This window comes from Falco punctatus (assembly GCF_963210335.1).
Source record: "Falco punctatus genome assembly, chromosome: 12".
NCBI classification, from domain to species: domain Eukaryota; kingdom Metazoa; phylum Chordata; class Aves; order Falconiformes; family Falconidae; genus Falco; species Falco punctatus.
In genome coordinates, this window is record NC_137592.1 from 19,819,965 (window position 1) to 19,839,625 (window position 19,661).

Genomic DNA, 19,661 nt, shown 5'->3' on the forward strand with positions numbered 1-19,661 from the left:
TTAATGTGTTCATTCCTATTGTAAAGGTCTTGGTAGGACTGCAGAGGTAGGAGTTACTCCCAAATGGTGGGATGAAACCCCTCCAGTTGTCTCCACAGTGCCCTGTCTCTCTCCCTGCCTTCCCTCTGTTGCCACCCTGCCATTGGGCAGACTGCTTGGTCAGGCGGAGCAGCGTGGACTAGTCTTGCCACGTCTTCCAGCAGGAGCAGAAGTCATCTAGCAACTACCTGTGCAAGCTTTTTTATCCTGCTTCCATACTGATGCAGCACAAAGGGAATGGCGATCAGGTATCTCAGCATCCACCTAACTCTTGGTACTAGGACAGCCTCTGCAATTGCCTTCGTATAAAGGCTGCCTACCACTGCAGTGGGGGCTGGGAATCTCACCGGGCAAAGCACGGAAGCATGACAGTGAAAGGCAAAGGGCACTTACCAGCACAACCTGCCTCTGTCCTTGGGGCAGATGAAGCAGTGGTTTTGCTGGTTCACTCCATGAGAGGGTTCTTCTAAATTCTGGAAAATATAAGTGACAAATCAGGTGTTTTAATCTGTGGATTGAAACCAGGGGTGAGGCTGGGGGGGTTTAAGCAGGCAGCCAGGATGTAGGCAGTGAAGCATGTTCTCCCAACCAAAAGAAGAGCAGGGGCAAGTGTGGTAAGTGGTAGCACTCACCTAGACATGCCATCCCAGCTCTCTGCATAAAATTAGGTGCAGAAATTTGTTTATTTGAAGGAAGTGGAGAAACTGCTGCCTAAGAAATGAAATGCTTCCCTCCACGGTCTACTTGAAACTTCCATTTACGTAGACTTCATCCCAGAGGAAGGTTTCCAGGACAGTGACTTATGGACCAGATTGTTTGGCAAGACCTCGGTCTCCAGCGAGAAGTGCCTTGCAAAGGGAATTTTGAGGGATACAGCTGTTATGGTCTCCATCACTTTATATGCTGTGATGCCTGGGTAAGTGTATGCAGGTGGAGCCAGCCCAAAGACTGTTGCACAACTTTATTCTACAAGTGTGGCTCATTGCTGTCAACCTCAACACATACCTCTGGCAGGCTTGGATGCTGTGGGTATTGTAGCATGTTGCCTGCAAGGGAACAGGCTGCTTTGATCTGCAGGGCAGCGAGGGGAGAGTGGGACCTGGGCATGAATAGATGTGGGGTCACAGGGAACCCTGCATGGTGACCCTGTCTCCCCAGGGAAATGCTCTTGCCCGGGCTGTCTGTCTTCATGGACACAACGCAGTAGCTCATACTTCAACAGGGATACGTCCCCTGGAGGAAGGTATTTAACAGCAAATTGGCCTAGTAATTTTTAGTGATGACCTTGCGTTAATTACAAGTTGCAGTATTAGTAAATCCCTTCTGAGAGCCAGCTGTTGTGTTGGCATTAACTCCCAGATTCAACTGCTTGTTTACAAAGTTCTAGGGCAATTAAAGCTTTTTTTCCCCTCCTTTTATTGTTTTTATTCAACTTGGCACAGCCAGGTGATGAATGGTTTCCCCCTCTCCCTTTTCACTTTGTCTTCCTGCCTGCTGCTTGAATGGATCATGTCTGATGAGACTTCTCCCTGAGTCCCAGGTGTTTGCTTGCCTTACGGCAGGATGTTGGCAGCCCTGTCCTCAACCAGTGCTCTGAGAGGTGTTCCACAAAGAGAAAACTGGTGGTCCTTCCGCTAAGGGTCTTGGTTTTAGTGAGGTCTTGGTGATGACCCAGAAACTTCTTAAGAATGGCAATAGTCATAGTGGGAACAGGTCTCCCATAATGCAGTGTGGGACTGGGAACAGAAGATTTAGGCTTGGTTTGGGCAGACTGGTGGTTGCAGCACCACCTGAGTAGTCCCAGGATCACAAAAAAAGCCCCGAAAAGAGTCAAAATGCCACTTGGGATAGGCTGTCCCTGCAACAGCTGGTGGCTGCTATAGCTGTTGGGGTCAGTGTGTCCCCCTTGCTCAGACAGCGGTGTGGTGCAGAGCTGTCCCCTGCAGGTCCATGTCCTCCGCTCTGGTGGAAGCGGGTCCCAGTGCAGGTTGCCGCACTGTGTCCCCAGCAGATGATAAGGTTTTAGAACGGAGTCAACTTTTGGTACTGAGTGCTCCTTAAGATTGCAGCAAAGAGAGGCTGGGTGGCAAGCAGGGCAAAGGCTGTGCATGGGGCTGGGATGCTGCCCTTCCCTGTTGGTCTTGCGGTGCCCAGCTCTGCTTTGAGGTCTTCTGGTATCTCTGGGTGCAGGTACTGCTGGCGAAGGCTGGCCTCTGGTTAGGGAGGGTCATGTACCTGTTTCACTAGTGCTTGGCCCAAAGCGTGGGTGTAGCTCTCGGAAGCAGGAGTTTACGTAGATGTTTGCATACAGGGAAGGGATGCAGGATACTGCCAAAGACTGCGTGAGGCTCATCAGCGGTTCCCCTGGGCTTTGCACCCAGCGCTGGTCAGGGCACCTGCCCTGACACTGCAGGGGCTCCTATCCAGGTGAGGCTGCAGTGGTCCTCCAGCTCTTGGGGCAAGCTTCTGGGTATACAGAGAAGGCAGCTGGGACCAGTCTGTCTGGATGTACCAGTGGTAAATCATGACTGATCAACTCAATTTCTTGGAAATGGCTGGATTTGTGGATGAGAGGAGAGCAGTCAATAATATCAACTCTAGCAAGGCTTACAGCCCTGTCTTGCAGTGTTGTATCCAAGCTAGGGTGGATGTCTGGATGGGTAACTGTCTGGATGATCAGGCTCAGAAGGTCATGGTTAATGGGTTGTACTCTGCTAGGATGCCAGTGACAAGTGCTACACAGTAAGGGTCTGCTCTGGGGCTTGTTCTGTTTAACATCTTTATTAGTGACCTGGAGCAAGTGACAAAGTACGCTCTTATCAGCTCTGTGGATGACTCTAGACTGGGAGGACCAGACAGTGCACTTGAGGGCAGGACATGGGCAGGCTGAAGGGATGGCCCTACAGGAACCTTACAGAGTTCAGCAGGGACAAATGCAAAGTCCTATTTGTGAGAAGGAAAAGCCCCTGGCAGGGATGCAGGCTGGGGGATGGAGGGGCTGGGGGAAGCAGCTCTGTGGGAAGGGCCTTGGGGGTCTGAGGGGGCATGTGAGCCAGAAGGGCACCCTGGCAGCAAAGGAGGCCAGCAGCATCCTGCGCTGTATCACCGGGCACATCATCAGTAGATCAAGGGGCTGGCTGCTATTCAGGGCTTGCTAGAGCACACCCAAGAACTACAATCTGTCTTGGGCTCCCTGGTATGAGAAACCAGAGTGATTTCAGCAGAGGCTGCTACTTGCCCTATGAGGACGGGGTGAGGGATTTGGGCTTGCTCAGCCTGGAGAAGAGGTGGCTTTGTAGGGTGATGAAACAGCAGCCCCTCAGTGCCTGGGGGGAGGGAGTCAGGCTGTGCGCAGGACCGCAGGCGAGAGGGTGAGCCACAGTGGGCATAAATTGAAATGAGAGGTTCAGACTGGGCTTAAGGAGAAGCCTTTTCCCCCGTGAAGGCAGTCGGGCAGCAGAGCAGGTGCCCTGCGTGGCTGTGCACTCTTTGTCCTTGGAGGCTGTAAAGGCTAGACTAGATAAAACCCTGAGCAGCTTGGTCTGACCTAACAGTTGAGCTTGTTTGGAGCAGGGGGGTTAGACAAGGAACCTTATTGGGGTCCTTTCCAGCCTGCATTATCCAATGAGAAATGTTTAGAAAATTGAACCATTAGGGAGGTCTATATTCCCTCTAGAAATAAAACGTCATTTGCTTGCAAGTGCATTTCATGTAGGAGTGAAGATTAGAACTAGATCAGCCAAAACATTCAAAATACGGTATTTATACACTGGCCCCCACTGTAAATCTTCAAGTAAATAGGGAAATGGAAAGCGAGGCTTTCTGTGTCTATCTCTTTTTATGTGCCTAAAACTTCTCCCTTTTGTTTCCTCATCAATCAGTCTCTTCCACCAGAAAGCAATTTGTATTAAAGACACTGAATGTGTCAGGCAGAATAGACTTTTACCTGGATACTGATTCTTTTTCTTTTTTTTCTTTTTTTTTTTCCCCTCCAAGGGTTCCTTCTCTATGTCCTCCTGCAAGACTATAAGGGAATATTGTATGTCCCTCCTATCACAAGTGTCTCATCACCAACGAAAGCTGCAAAGCAAGTGTACTCTTGCGTGGTTCTTTTGCCCTGTGTATTCAGAGTACTTGTCTGCACATGGACTAACACCGTACCTTCCCCTTGCCCCCAGCGTGGCTCCCCTGCTGTGGTGCATAAGCAGGCACCGTGCAGTGTGATGGTGCAAGAAGTCCTGTTTTTGTGTTCCCCTCACAGGGGGGGCTCCCATGCAAGTATGGTGCAGCTGGGAAATGCTGAGCATAAACCTTGCCTTCTTCCTCTCAATGGCCAGGGAAGTGTTTTCAGGCAAATAATATAGTGAGTTTTGTGGTGTGGTTTTTTTTTTTAAACTCACCTGAGCAGGGGCACCTTGATGTTGTGGTGTATAATGTGTACATAACAGTGCATGCATTTGCATTTCATCTGTGCCAGTCTGCAGGAAAGCCTTGGGTGCAAGTATGTAGGTGGTACGTTGCTTACTGTCCCTGTGTGCTCTCTTGGCCAGCCCTCGTTCCTGTCTTGACTGTGAACGATACTGGCTATATGTGTGCATAGTCCTCTTTGCAGAAGGGGCTTTCCTTTCTGTGGGGCTGTTACCTTCAACCAGGGTTCATTTATTATTTTTATTATTATTATTATTGTGGAGGGAGCAAGTACTGACTTAGTGTCTGACCTATCCTTGATGTAAGCGCTTCCAATATGGACAAAAGCACAGCTTTACTAATTTTTTAAAAAGGTGCAGATAAATTAATCCTGAGAGTGTTTTCAAAGGGCCTATTTATCTCTTCCTTAGCTTCTTATGATAAATATTTTCTAATCAGCAGGATGGTACTGAGAAGAAAGAATTTAGAAATGCCAGGGGGAGATACTAATGGGACTGTGTCTATAACCTCTCTATATACCCAATATAGGTACACTTTCAGTGGCATGTTCCCTTTCATAGGGAGTAGGATGGCTACATTTTGCAGTTAGTTCTGACTGCTGCTGTTTTTTTTGTAGCAAAATAATCCCCTTGTCACTAGAGGCCATTGCAAAAGTTTACGCTTCCGCTCAGAGCAGCGAAAATAATTGATGTCACCACCACAGTATATCACCTTGTTACAGTGCATATTTACAGGGCCAGAGCAAGGTTCTTCCACTGCCCCAGGCAGGTACAAAATTGCTGCCTAGATAAGAAAGGGCACCACCAGTATCGCTGCTGGCAGTCTGAACTGATTCTTTGCCATGGCTTGCTGCCCTCTAGTAAAGGTGGCAAGAAGGTGGCATGTGGCCAAATTTTAGCTGCCTCCAGCAGTTTGCAGGTCACAGATTACCATCTTTATTCAATGGTAGAAGGTGAATATGCTCCCCTAGCTGCATGGTAGCAGACACAGCAGAAATGTTGGGTGGCAAGGTGGTGTAGGTAGATGGAGGCAGTGAATTGTACCAGAGCAGGTAAGCTGACTCAATTGTGTAGTGGAAGCAAGGTCTTGTTCTTTGCTTCTGCTATGGGTGACAAGATGAAGCAGAGGGTAAAGTGAATAGATGGGTGTTGTAGCCCCTCTAAGTTGGGTGACTTGTCTACCTGGTCTTTCCCTTACCTGAGATGATAACACCTGCAGCAGGGGGTTTGCTGCCTTAGGTCTGTGCTATCTGTTTGCTAGAACTGGCCATGCCAACGCATAACTGGTAACAGAACTTGACCCCGGTGAGGCTATTGCTACGTCTCAGCCTCACGTCTGCTGCTGGATTAGATGCGCCTGTCACAAGGGGCCATGGTAGCCTGCTTAGAAAAGCGATTAACGTGGGGAAAGCAAAGAGAAGGATAAATTGTACTGGTTGGGTAGATCAAATGTACGGACTGAAGTTGTGCTGTGTTGGTGTTTTGTAAGCCTAGGCTATTGTCAAAGCCTGTTACCTGTTGATGTTAGTTGTTACTGTGAATGCTCAGCAGTTTTGCAGAGCTCATGGTGGTGTCAAATTGTTCACCCAGGACATCAGGATATGCCTTTAATGACTGCAGGGTAGTTTGGTTTGTTTTTTGTGAATATAGTTTGTTCTGTTTTCTTGAGCTGATTTAACTGCTCAAGTTAAGTCAGTTAAGAGGCAATGGCAGATTTCATTTCTTCAGAGCTGGTAGATGTCTAAGACTATTTGAAGAAGGAAGCTATAGGAATTATGACAGGCTGAAGAAAGAAATAATGAATTTTCTGTTGATCCCATTTGCAGAAAGGGCTAAGCTGTTATTTCTCTTTTTAACAGAAAACTTAAACTATATCAACCAAAGGTAGATACCTGGTATGGAGCATTTCTGCCTAAACAATATGAATTTAACAAAGTTGTTTATTGGCAGAGTTTCATGATGCCGAGCCTTGAGTGACTTGAATTATAGGCCATTCTGTCTGCGAAGCGTGTGAAATGTTTGTGTGACCGGGTGACATGTAGATATGTATTCATCTCCCTTTTTATTTTAATACTAGTCTGTTCTTCCAAAAGCGTTCACCCTTAAGGCCACCTCAAGGCAGAATTATTTCACCTGGGACTGTGCATAGGTAGGTAGCAAAGCGCTAAGGTTTTAAATGTAATAATAGTTTGTTCACATTCAGCAGGAGGAAACCTTCCTCTGGTGTAATCCACATACCAATGCAACAGCATACTGGGACCATAAAAGCCCTACGATCAGGTGGATTTCCACAGTGTAAACGTGACACTAGCACTGTCACTAGCAGCCCCGTGCTGCTCCCTGTAAGACTTGTCCTAACTGGTATCCTCGTAACACGTACTGCTGTGAGTCTCGGGGCTGTTCCGCATCGCTGCGTGAGCCCAGCTCAGAAGCTGCTGTATCTTAAATCTGCCCTCGGTCATCTCCCACACACTGGGTCACCCTCTCCCTGGACTGTACCCGTGTTACCCCTCAGCCTCTGGAGGCTGCTGGTGAGATGATTGAAGACGTATGCCTGGATGTAACTGTGCATTGCCATTATGAGAGCCCTCTTTAGTTTTATTCAAGAACTATTTGTTCAACTTGCATAGAAATTGAATTGGGTTTGGCAAAAAATAGTGTAGAAAGCGGTAAGTTTGGAACCATAAGTGTATTAGTCTTATACAATATAAATTAAGAATTAAGGGAGTTGTAAAATATGGAGAAAAAACTTCTGCTCGTGCTGGCTTGTGATTCACAAATGCTTGGCATTGCAGTATCATCAGGTTGAGGACTAGGATTGACTTCTGACTGTAGTAGTTGGTATTGCTCATTTCATCCATTCAGACATTGTGATGCTGTATTATAAAATTCAATAGTTTGACACTGTGGTATTGATGTCTGGCCTGTTTGGAATTTTCTGGGTTTTATCTGGAAGTCTTAAATACATTAGTATGCTCACGTTGCCTACATCTTAAATGAAAGCTGAGATTCTCAAATAACAAAAATACAGAAGCTGGAACTTGAATAGAAAAGTACCAGCAGCTCCAGGTCCATTAGAAAAGAAACCCAGAACCAAAAACTAGGTGATGTGTCAGGCTGGGCACTGGTGTACCTGGCACTAGAGAACACCCTCGAAACGAGAAAACCTTTCCAGTAACACTTACGTGAATATGTGAATAGATTTTAACAAAAGGCAGTTGCAGTGCGTGCCCCTCCCCCCCCCCCCCCCCCGGTGACTTAACCATTTAATCCAAACTTTCTACCAAATTTATTAGAGCTGCACTGTTTAGGCTCCCCTTTGTTGTAAATCTGCCAAATACTTGCAGAACAGGATGTCGTCTTGGAGCCGATATTGTTTCACAGTTAGACAAAGCGACTTCAAATTGAATCCATGAGTGACTGAACCTTGCTTAAAATTCTGTTGGCTGAGCAGTAAATACTTTTTTTTTTTTTCCTCCTTCAATTTAGCACAGAATTTTGTTTGACACTTCATACAGAAACTTGGGACTTGGCATACACCAAATTTCGTAATCTTCCCACCTCCAAGTTTTGGAGTTCATGGGTGTTACAATAAGGAAAGGTTGTGGTGATCCTGTACAAGCTTTCCTGCTGTATGGACTTAATTTTTTTCAGTTCTATTAGTCAAATATTGTAAAAATAATTATTTCTGGTTTCATTTGAGAGATATAGAGAAATTTAGTATCGTTCTTAAATTTACCCAGCTTAAGACAATGTTAAGAGATAGTAGAAGCTTACAAGTAGTGGTGAATGTCATTACCAGAAAAGCAAACTATACCTAAAAACCTTATTCCCAGTTGCACATTCTTAGGAGCTCAACTCCTGTTTGCTAGTGGATTTAGCTGGAGCAGCTGAGGCTGTTATCCCTCCCAACGGGCTGTGTCTCTGTCGTTGAGGTTGCTGTGTCCATGGTATGCTGACTGAGACGTGCCGCCAGTCCTCAACAATTTCCTTCCACGCATGTTAACTTCTGCTGCATTTGGCAGTAGTTTCTGTGGTCAATTTTCCGTTTCCCAGAACTGATTGGGGAAAGTGGGAAGAACAACATAAAGTACAGTACTCTGGGTCCCTAAAACAAGGTGAATAAGGATATGATTTATAAACTCTTACCCTGATAATTATCTCCCATTCTTATGACTGGCATGGAGATGGAGGAAATCTAGTTTAGAGCTAGTAGGGCTTTTTATGGAATAACATTCATCCTAATTAAAAAACTGTGCTCTTGGAGAACAGACTTTAAACCTCAGTTCCCACCACTGCATAATGTCTCTTATAGATAAAATGTAGTTGTGATGTTTTTGTGAGGATTTTTTTTTAATCTTATTTCCCACAGTCAAGGTGACAACAGGGGAAACTGAGCAGATGTTGTCAAGGAAAGTGGCATCAAAACAATTTTCACAGCTTCGTTTTAATGAGGATCACATTGATACTGACAAAAGTAAAATTGGAACATTAGCATAGTTCCTTGAAGAGTTCAGGAAATCATTGAAACTAAATGGCGTGACAAAGTATAAGTGACAATTAGGCTTTGCATCAAAAGTGCTTGCTGTTCGGTAGGTCAAATGACTGCCACGCTTCCTAATGCCATGTAAAATGTAACAGTGGTATATCTGTAACGCAGGAACCTTTGGCCGATTCACTGTTGACGTCTGAATCGTTTTTTCCTCCTGCTTCTCAGACTGAATTTAGAATGTGGGATCCATGATATACAAAAGTCTTTTTTAGAGATAATTGCCCTCTTGATGCTCATCAAAGGTTTAGTGTCCGATTGTGAATGCCTCAAGTGAACAGGCTTTTTTTTTGGGGGGGGGGGGAAGTTACCAAAAAAAAAAAAAAAAAACCCAAACCAAACAACAAACCCAAACCAGGAAAACCTCCTTGCATCTTGGAACTTTATATTTGTCATTAGTTGTTTTAAAACTCAGATTATGTGCTCAGTTGTAATTAATGGGTCGTCTTGACTTGAAATCTGATCTTATTTACAAACACTAAAAGCTGTGTGTGATCTGGTACTTCATGTGTCTTTACATTTTTGGTAAGTTTTTAGGGGCTTTTACAACCACATTTTAAAAAAAAATTGTAAACATGCATGTGTCTTGTCTGTTGTTATATGATGTCCTTGCATAATAATAAAGGAAGTGGCAATAGAGTTGAGTGACATCAATTGACATGCTAGATCTATACAAAATAAAAACCAAATGAGGCTTTCCTGCACCACTGTTTTTTTTCAGATCCGGAGTTTGTCACCAGGACAACTTCACTCATAGGTCTAATGTAGTTAAATATTTTTATGGCCTCTGGTGTAGACAGGCAGTTTCCAAGCAGCTGCAGCATTTTATTACTGATGCTTTGCTGATGCTTAACGTGGTGTTTGCAGATTTAATGTACAGGTTTGATTTCTCATCCAACAATTGGTGTCTAGGTGAGTTATTTAGGAGTTGGCTTGGACTGAAGATAACACCTGCACCTAACTTTCACAGTCACAACTGTTGACTTGTCTTGAGGCACCTTTTGCCAAGGTCACTTTGGTATGATCTCTCCATTGGGGTTTTTTTTGAGCGTGCAGAGCGTTATGAGGTTGGAGGTTGAGGAGTGGCTTCACTATGCCTTGCTCTTCATTGCTGTTGCTGTTCTTTTAATTAGACTTCATTGCTACCCATTCACTGAGGAAAAATGATAATCACAGGCTGCAGCTCTTGCTGCATGCTTACAACACCTAATTTGTGGCCTGCAAAAAGAATGAAAAAGAACAAAGCACGGCTGCAGAGATGGAGGGTCGTTACTGGAAGATGGCCAGTTGAGACCTGCCCCGCCATTCTCCCCAGTGGTGCATCTAGGTAGCCCCCCATGTTGGCCGTGGCCCCCCAGGAGGGAGCATCCTTGGGGGGAAAAAAGTCCACTCTCATGCCCTGCTGCATCAGTCAGATGCTTCTTGTCCTTGTCCTGTGTGTCATGCAGCCCTGGTGTTGGGAATGCAAACGTGGGATGCTCCGTGGGCCACAGTGACTCAGCCTGCAGTGAGCAGAGGCCAGAAGTGCTGCTGCTGTTGGTGGGTGTGATTTTATCCATGTGTCAGAGCTGGCCTAGAGCTGATGCAGAGGGTGCCTGGGAACCTGCGCGGGCAGTGATAGCGTACTGGGCTTCCAAGCCGGAGTCTGGGAGTCCCAGAGCTGCCAAGTTTACTGCTTTTTCTTACTGTCCGGTGCTTTTCTTAAGAAGATCCCCTGGAAACTTGGAAAAATTCACCTTTTGATTAAAAGCCATTACTTTGGAGAAGAAGTTGGAAATGCAAGCCCTAAACACCTACCAGACAGACGAAAGAATATCACTGTATCCTATTTTTTAAGTATTAAGATGAAATTTTTGAGTTCTCAACATAGCTGGCTAATGACTTGAATGATAACTGGGCCCTTCTGAAACTCCTCTGTAAGTCAAACTTCAACTGGCGTGGTGACTGATTGCTCAGTGTCAGATAGCACAGAGCTATTCAGAAACTCAGAAAATCATCTAGATGTCTTTCAATTTCTATTTTTGCTCCTCTTGCACATGCACACACAAAATCCAGTCCTTGATGAATGGGTAACACTTAAGCCTTGCTGGAGTTCTGAATGCTGCTTTGTTTTTTGGCTCTGATTTTGAACAACTTGTCTGTACCATAGCAGTCTGAGGGGTGTTTGCTGACTTACCTTTAAATCATAAACCCAGGTAGTATTTTCCTTTCAGGATGAATGTTTTACGCTACCATCCTTGCTTTGGTAGTCAAACTGAAATACTTGTTGACCTAAATAATTTATTTTATAAGGGCTGCTTTTTCATTGATAATCAGATTGAATTAGTGTTTGCATAGGGGTGGAAACATACCATGTTGTGCTTTACCCTGTGCTCTTTCTGTATTATCCTCTATGCTGAAGTGAAATGGTGAGTATGCTTCTGCTAAAGAACAAAACACAGCTAGATGGCTCACCCAGGACTATCCTTCCTGCCAAAACACAAGGATTTTATACAAGGATGCCACCCTTTTTCCTCCATCAGTAGCCAAACTCAGCTGTGCCAAAGAAAGGTCCTTTTTTTTTTTTTTTTTTTAATACAACCCACACACCATGGAAGTTACAGTCATATTTTCCACTAACCACAGAGCTGTGAGTGATGGCACGTGTGTTTTAAATAAAACTAGGAGGAGAACTTATGTAATGCTCTCTGGGATATGTGTTTTTTTTCTTTCCACATTTCTCCCTCTTTTTCTTCCTTCCATCTGTTGGCTGCTATATGGATTTTTGTTTTGTTTAAGATGTATTTTTTTTCTTGCTGCAAACCACTGTAAGGGAACTGTTGAAAAGGGCAGCTCTGACACCTTGAGCTCAAGGATGGATTTTTTTTTTATTTATTTTTTTTTAAGTCTTTAAAATTACAGGGTGGTGCAATGTACCAGCTTGTATAATCTTAAGTTTTTTTTCCTTTCTTCTCTGGAGGATATAAGTGAATTTCACATGTAACTCTGATAGTGTATGAGAGCAATACATGTCTGTTTTTTTAGTGACATGTTGAATTTCAACTGTCTGTTTCTTTAGTGAGATCACAAAATGGTTTTGAAAAAAAAAAAGTATTTCAGGTTTAGTTTATTAAACTGCAGAGAGGCTCGTTCTGGAATGACAAGTGGAACCTGTTATTCCTCTGTTACTTTTTCTACTGCTGCTTTCAATGATTAAAATAGTTCAGCTCCTGCTTATAATGCTGTGTTTGGGAACATTTAGACCAAGGTTTTTATAAATTTTCATGCGGAATTGTGTCAAATGGCTCAAAATTAAATAATTTTTTTAAGGGAATAATTCTAAGTAAATTTCTATACTTACTAAGGTTTGAATTCAGCTTAAAAAATATAATTAACCAGACTGCTTTGTCTCTGGGTATGCGTCTCACCTGACAACTTGCTTCTGCTATACCAGTACAGTGTGTCTGCGGCCCCGCTAGGGAGGCTCCAAGGAATGAGTCTCAGTTGCCTATTGAGAAAAAACTTAATAATTGGTATTCCTTAAATCTGAGATGTTACGTGATGGGCCACCATGTCAGCTGGTCTCTTTTCGTGGCATTAGCAAATGGGAGGTATCTCCAGTTAAGTTACAGGGGCTGAAGGGTTAAACTCATGCCATGTAGACCTCAGGGTTAAGCCTGAACCCAAAGGTTAGGATGGCTCTGGTTACTCTGTGCTTGCTGTGGGCTAAGAGCACGCAGGCAGAGGCCTCAGTGAATGATCCAGCAGCATAATTCATTAGCTGGAAGCACCTGGCTTGTGTCTGCGCCCCTGGCCACTCCTGGCAATGGCACTTGAATCCATAGTCCCATTTTCAAAATAACCTAGGGATACGGAGCCATCTCAGTTCGAGCTGGTCTGACTCCGGGCTGACATGGCCTCTTCCCCAGTTACTCCTTCCTTGCCCCAGGACCTTGTGTGGAGCTGATTTAGCTCGCTCAGCCAGCTGAAAGCTGTCTGCTTTTTTTTTTTTTTTATTTTGAGCATTACCTTTCTGCTGGTGAGGCTGCCTGATGCAGCTCTATGTATGGTCAGGAGCGTGCCAGCCATGGAAGGAGTGGGAGTGCGTAGGGGTGTAAGTCAATTTGAGATGTGGTTGTACAGTGGTTTAATCCAGTCTAAATAGTGTCAGACAGTCAATGTAAACAAACCTTTACTGTAGGGGAGGCGAGGAGAGATTGGCTTTGCTGAGGCTGCTCTAAGCAAGAGAGGGCTGGGGGAGCGCGGGGATCATCGATTTACAGCATCTCTGCTGCAGCGTGAGAAATACTCCGAGGAGTTGTCAGAGCCCAGCGTCCTGCGCCCTGAGAAGTAACAGATCGCACTCGGATGGTGCTGAAATGGAATTTTTTTTTGCAACAGATAAAGTGAAACGATGCAGGAAAACAAAATGCTGAATAAGCCAGGTTAACTAAGTTTTCACATAACTGTTTTGTTCTCTGTCTGTCCAGATGCTTGCCCCCAGAAACAACTGAAATACCAGTAGGTGCAGGTCCTAATTCTCCTGGCCTAAGATCAGCACGTATAGCAGTGAAAATTAAGAGGATATTTAATGTTGATACATTGGAACAACCGTTTTGTTTAAAAATCTTCAGTTCTTCCATAGGAGTGAAAAATCCAGAATTGTGTGTGGGTTGTGGTTGGTTTTTTTTAAGCTTTGTTTGGCACTGAAAAATTCAGATTTCTTGGGCTTTGGCCTCTGTTACTAATTTAAGTCTGGGTTTTTTTTCACCCTTATGCGGGGAAGGTCTGCTCCAGTAACTATGTTTTGTTAATATTGACATACTACATCTTCAAGAGAAAAGCAGACCTGTTCTCCCTGACTACTGATAAGCACACTCTATACCTCCTGTGTAGATTTTAGATTCCTTTTCTTAAGAAAAACACAAACTCATCTGAAAATACACGTATTTATTAGAGAAGTAGGAAGAGCTAATTTCAGAAAAACATCTTTGCTGCTTTTAGGTAAAGCAAGTGACATTTGGCCCAAAGGACCTGCCAAGAAAGTGTTTTTGCAGACTTTTAATAATCCTTAACATTTCCTTTGTCAAGGTCGACACCATCTACTGCGTGCAGAGACAAAGCCCAGGAGAAAATGCTGTGTGGGGAATGTGGCATAAGCTTGGGTGCAGGAACTCCTCATGGCTGGCAGTTAGTTACCACGTTTTGATAAGAGCAGGAGAGTGCGGCTGTAAAATACAGCAGTGCTTCGATCTCAGTTTTGTATCAGTACAGCTCAAAATGCAGCACTTTACAACTCTTAATAGTACTTTTCCCTGCTCAGTGTGCACTTTAAATATTAGTTAGACCTGACAGTAAGCTTGCAGGTTAGTGTAATATTCTTGCAGTATAAATGCTATTTATAATAAGTTATGACTATAATTTATTTACCAGAGGGAGGAGGAGGGGAGCAGACAAAGAGGCAGTCAGTTCATCCTGCTAAAGTCAGTGACCAAACCGGAATAAAATCCAGGTGTCCCTGAATCTAGTTCTTCCACTTCCAGTTTTTCCAGTGAGCTGTATTTAGTGTGACTGTGATGTTGTTATATTTTTATAACTGCATCTCCTTGAGTGGCAGAGATGGAAGCCACATGGATATTTATCTCAGCAGATGGGAAGACTTCTTACTCCTCTGTCCTGCTTCCAAGGAAAATAGTAATAAGTTTGATACTATCATTAGATGGGCTTTTGTCTTGATAAATAAATGAATAATAATCCGTGTTCTTTTGATATGAGCCAGGAAGACACACTTTTTTTTTTTCCTCTTGCAACACTGAATAAGAAACTGAGAATAATAAAACCAGAAGTCAATAGTTATTTTGTCTCACTTGTGTTTTGATATAGCTGAAGGTCAGTTTGGAGCCCTGTGGTTTTGGGGTGTTTTGGGGTTTGGTGGTTTTTGTTCTTGGGTTTTTTTCCCCAAGACAGCATATGCATTTCAACAATCTCAAGACCTGTGGGATGCATAGATTATGCTCTGGCTTATCTTTCCCTGGGCAAACTGCAGCAAACTACTCATTGGGACACTGCAAATAACGCACATGTGCAAACAGTAGGGTCACAGTCTGGTATTCAAAACACATATAAGCTTTGGGTGTGCTGGTGACTTCATGAGCCTCCCTCTTAAATCAGCCAGAATAAACTAGAAAGAAAAATAAGTGGATGCAAGCAGAATAACTTTGAGCTAGGAATGAAGGTGATTTCAGCATTAAATATCATGTATCTTTGTTCCTAAGTGCAACCTACTTGGAGTTAGATTGGTTTAGTGGCCACAATAAGCATTAACATATTTACTGCAGAAAAGCACGTTGCATGCGATAAATATTTTGGCTATACTAAAACAGGTTAATTAAAAAATGCTTTCTGTCAGTCTATGGGTAATACTTGTGCTGACAGGCAGATAGAAGACTTAGCCATCATCTTGACAAGATGAATCCCAAGCTGTTTCTTGCAACATAATCTTTTATAGGCTTGGTAACCTTTGTTTAGCTAAGCATGTACAGAGGGAAAAAAGAAAACATTTTTTTTGTAATCCTGTCAATAAGAACTCATTGTCTGATTGCTTATTATGCCCGGCTTTGTACGATGGCCTCTAGCCCTAGCTTGCCTTAACAGGAAAAAGTAAAAATTGTATGTGTATATGAATGAGAAGCAAAAGTCTTGCTGCAGACTGAATCCAAATAGAGAAAACTACTCACAAGGTCAGGTTCCGGACAAGCTGTCAAATATAAATGCTGTCCTCAGGGCCTGATTCTGATCTCATTCCTCTGTAACTTCAGACAAACTCCAATAAAGCTGGTGGTGGCTGCTGTGAACTGCCATGAGGTCAGGCTTAATTACCATGATATTAATTATAAGCAAATACTGTAATGCTTCTGCAGCTTTTAGAAAGTATCCTGCTCATATTTTAGTGGTGGTGTTGTAGCTGGGGTGGTTCAAGACGTAAGGGCTAATCTACACAAAAAAGAAATTCCATTTCACCATTTGCAGTTTAATGGAGTACAAACAGGCAGGGAAAACAGTCTACATAAATACAGATGTCTCCACTTCTGAGGCTTTTCTGTGTTCCTACTACTTAAATGGGGATCAAGAATCATATTGTTCCGTGGACTGACTCTTTGTTTACAATAACCTCTTTGAAACTCGATGTTGAAATGGGTTTCCTGGATTGGTTGTTGAATTCTGCAGGCTGAGACTCCACTGTGAGCACTGGGAACCTCTGGCTTTTCCCTTAAAAATAGCACAGGTTTGGAGATTTGAAAAGCAGCTGTATTTTGCCACCACACAACTTTGTGGAAAGGGTTTGTTTCTCTGCTTCTCTAAATTTGAAATGTAATGTTTGTATCGGAGAAGAGAAAAAAACAAACCCAAATTGAAAAACCTCAGTAAAACTCCTCTCCATCCAAACAGTAGGATTTTACCCATCCTTTGCGTGGCCATAAATGACCAAAGCATGGGGATGAGCAAATTGGGCCCAATGGTTTTACGGATCTCTAAGCTAGTGGCAATGAAATATTGTGCATTTAATGTAAATTGTCAAGGATGACAGTTTAAACCTCCTTAACATAAGCAGAGAGACTCTCTTGTTCTTCCTCAAACTGTGCCACATAAGCCAGCCTCCGTCAGGCATGGTCCGATGGCACATACCTCACGCCAGCTTTTGCCGGCTCTCCCTGCAAAACCTCTACTTTCCCTCGGAATGTGTTTAAACAGACCAACTGTTTTGCCAAGCTCTTCTGCTTGCAGCGAGGAGAGTGCCACCCAGAGCATCTGCCAAGGGAGATGGAGCAAATGGGTCCAATTTTGGCATTACTAAATTTGATGCTGTGCTTGATCCATTGTACGTGGGGACGGCAGGCATTTCCATGTGCAGTGTCATGTGTCATATACGGCTTCCTATGCTTACTGTACATGAGGGAAGACTGCTTAATGACAGACTTCTAGCCTTTGCTCCAAATGTTGTGGTTTTCTATTTTTTGTTTCATTTTAGTCAGACCCCTGAAGTAATTAGCACACCCTGTGGCTTTTTTGTGTGGTTTCTATCTGAATACCCATGAAGGAGTTAATTAGCGTGTTTGCAGTATCTCATTAATTCATTTTTGGCTATGAACTTAATTGCTCCTTTATTACTGATGAGTAAAACAGCTTTAGGCTCCCAATTAAAATGGACTTTGATGGATGTATAAGAGCTGGGCTTTCAGCTTGTTGAATGGGCAGTGGCATCACCATTATGCGTCCTGTTGCAGGCTGGGCTCCTTCGTGGCAACGCTTCTTGGGGACAAATTCCTCTCAGTGGCAGACTTGGTCTTGGAGTTAGAGCTGTTAACTCACCGCAGCGGGAGGGAAATGGAATGGGAGTTAGTGCCTGTAAACCTCCATGGGCAGGTGAAACTCAAAAAAAAATAGATGGGACTACTGAAAAAAAGCTCATTACTGAGGCAGACGGGAAGAGTAGTCCCCTCCGTTATGAAACGGTGACTCTGCTGAAGTCAGGTTCCCGGTGGTGGAGGTCTGGAATTCTCACTAGGGCATCCTAAGTTGTATTGGAGGGCAAAAGCTGTTTTCAGGTGTTTGGGGGTATATCAAGCACTTGTTCTTGAAATAATTTTTCTTCTTCCTGGTATATATTTGATGTGTTGGGGCACATGCACATTGTTTTACTTTTCTGGGCTTGGATTTCTTCTAGGACAGTAGTACTCTGTTCTACTTGACATCCAGCAATCTCAAAACATATTATTATAGAATAGCCAGGAGTATTGATGTTATAAAGAAAAATAGCCGTATTATTTGTAAATAAGAAAAAGAAGACAGTTGCCAGTCTGTCTCTTCCACTCCCCCTCCCCGCCCCGTGATTCAACGTGAAGAATACACGATTTATATTCCCAGTGGTGACTGGCTTGGATCCAATGACCTTTGCAAAAAATCCATTGCCTGCATGGAAAATGTAGTAAAACAATGTAAGCGTGCTTACTGTAGGCATGTATATTTCTTAACACAATAGGGTCCTGAGACTAGCTGAAGCCTCTGGATTCTTCTGCAAGAAATTATCCCACATGGGAGCTATTGTGATGCTCCCTCTGCTGGATCTCAATCCTCCTCCAAATTTTCCTTAGAAGACCTCGCCTGAGCATCAATCCACAAACAAAATAAGCAAATGAACCATGGCAATGTGAAGGGTCAGTAGAGCCAAAAGGTGGGGAGACTGTGGCTCTGCTTTGAGCGGGCAAGAACCAAAACTGTCGAGACAGGCATCTACCTTCAGATAAGATGATTCTAGATAGCAGATGGAAGAGAAAGTCAAGCACTAAACACTTATATTCCATACCTTGAACTGTAAATCTACTTAAAAGCTATTTGACGTGCTTTGAGTGCAATATATTTGCATGAGAAGGAAACACTGTCAGTCAGTTTTCTATTCTAGAAAGATCTAGATCTAGAACTTCGTAAGCTGAATTCCACAATGTTTTTAATAGTGTAACAGCTTATTTGCTTCACTCATAAAATCTGAACTCTTTCTGACTTTTCCTTAATTATGGGTTTGGGAAGAATTTCTGTTTCCTGGAATAGTGAAGGAGGAAAATCCTGTTTACTTCAGAAATAACTTTTTTTTTTTTTTTTTTTTTTTTTTTTTTTAATTTTCTTAAATCAGAGGGTCACAAGATGACCAGAGTCTGTGAACAAAAATTACGAAACAAGAAAGTGATGGGACACAAATTTAAATCGAATTTAGGAAAAAAAAATGCTGACAAGCTTGTGGCAGTACAGTCTGCTAACAATTTACTCTGGAATTCTCTATGAAAATTTCAATTATTGTGCAACATATGAAATCTAGCTATGACTATGCTTTTTCCAAAGGCCAAAAAGAGGGGAAAAAACCCAGCTTCCTTAGATGATACTATGGCTCCTCTGTCCCTGTTTTAGCTGAATGCTTAAATACACGCTTAATAAATGTGCTCAGAGAGTCTGCTGATCCAGGCTTTGCTTTGTTACCAACTTTAACACTAGCACAGGCTGACTGGAGTTACTGGAATTTGTTGTTGGTATTACAGTACAGCAGGATAACTGCTTTTCATTCTCAGAAGTAACTTGTCTTCCTGCTTCAAGTAGTGTCCCCTTTTACAGAGAAAGGGAGAGCGTGCCTTGGAGCAAAGGCAGGCTATGGCTGTGATCTGCGATGGGGAGCCCAAATAGTACAACTAAGCTTTTGATTTTATAAAATGGGAGCTGAAGCAGCAAGATGTGAAGAGGAGAAGGAGTTGAAAGGCAGCTCGGGGGTGCAGGTGGGCAAAGGGTGCACCAGACAACATGTCAGGCTCTATGTAAGCCTGGCTCCTGCCTGTGGTTTCTCACTTTCTCTGGGTCCTTGTGATGATGAAGGTGCCCTGAACTTCCAAATTGTTATTCTGGGTGCTGCTGAAAGGAACTGCTTTCCTTTTGTGGGAGCAACAGTTCCTGGTAAAAGACACTTTGCCCTAAATCTGGCAACTTTCTGGCCTGTCACTGTTATCCCATTGCCTAAGCAAAGACTCTTAGTGAAATACATTTCTGGGTGATGGTCCTAACGTGGTGCCTTGGCTCCTGTTTCCCTGTAGGTACTAGCTTGTATGAGGGAATCTCATTACAACTGT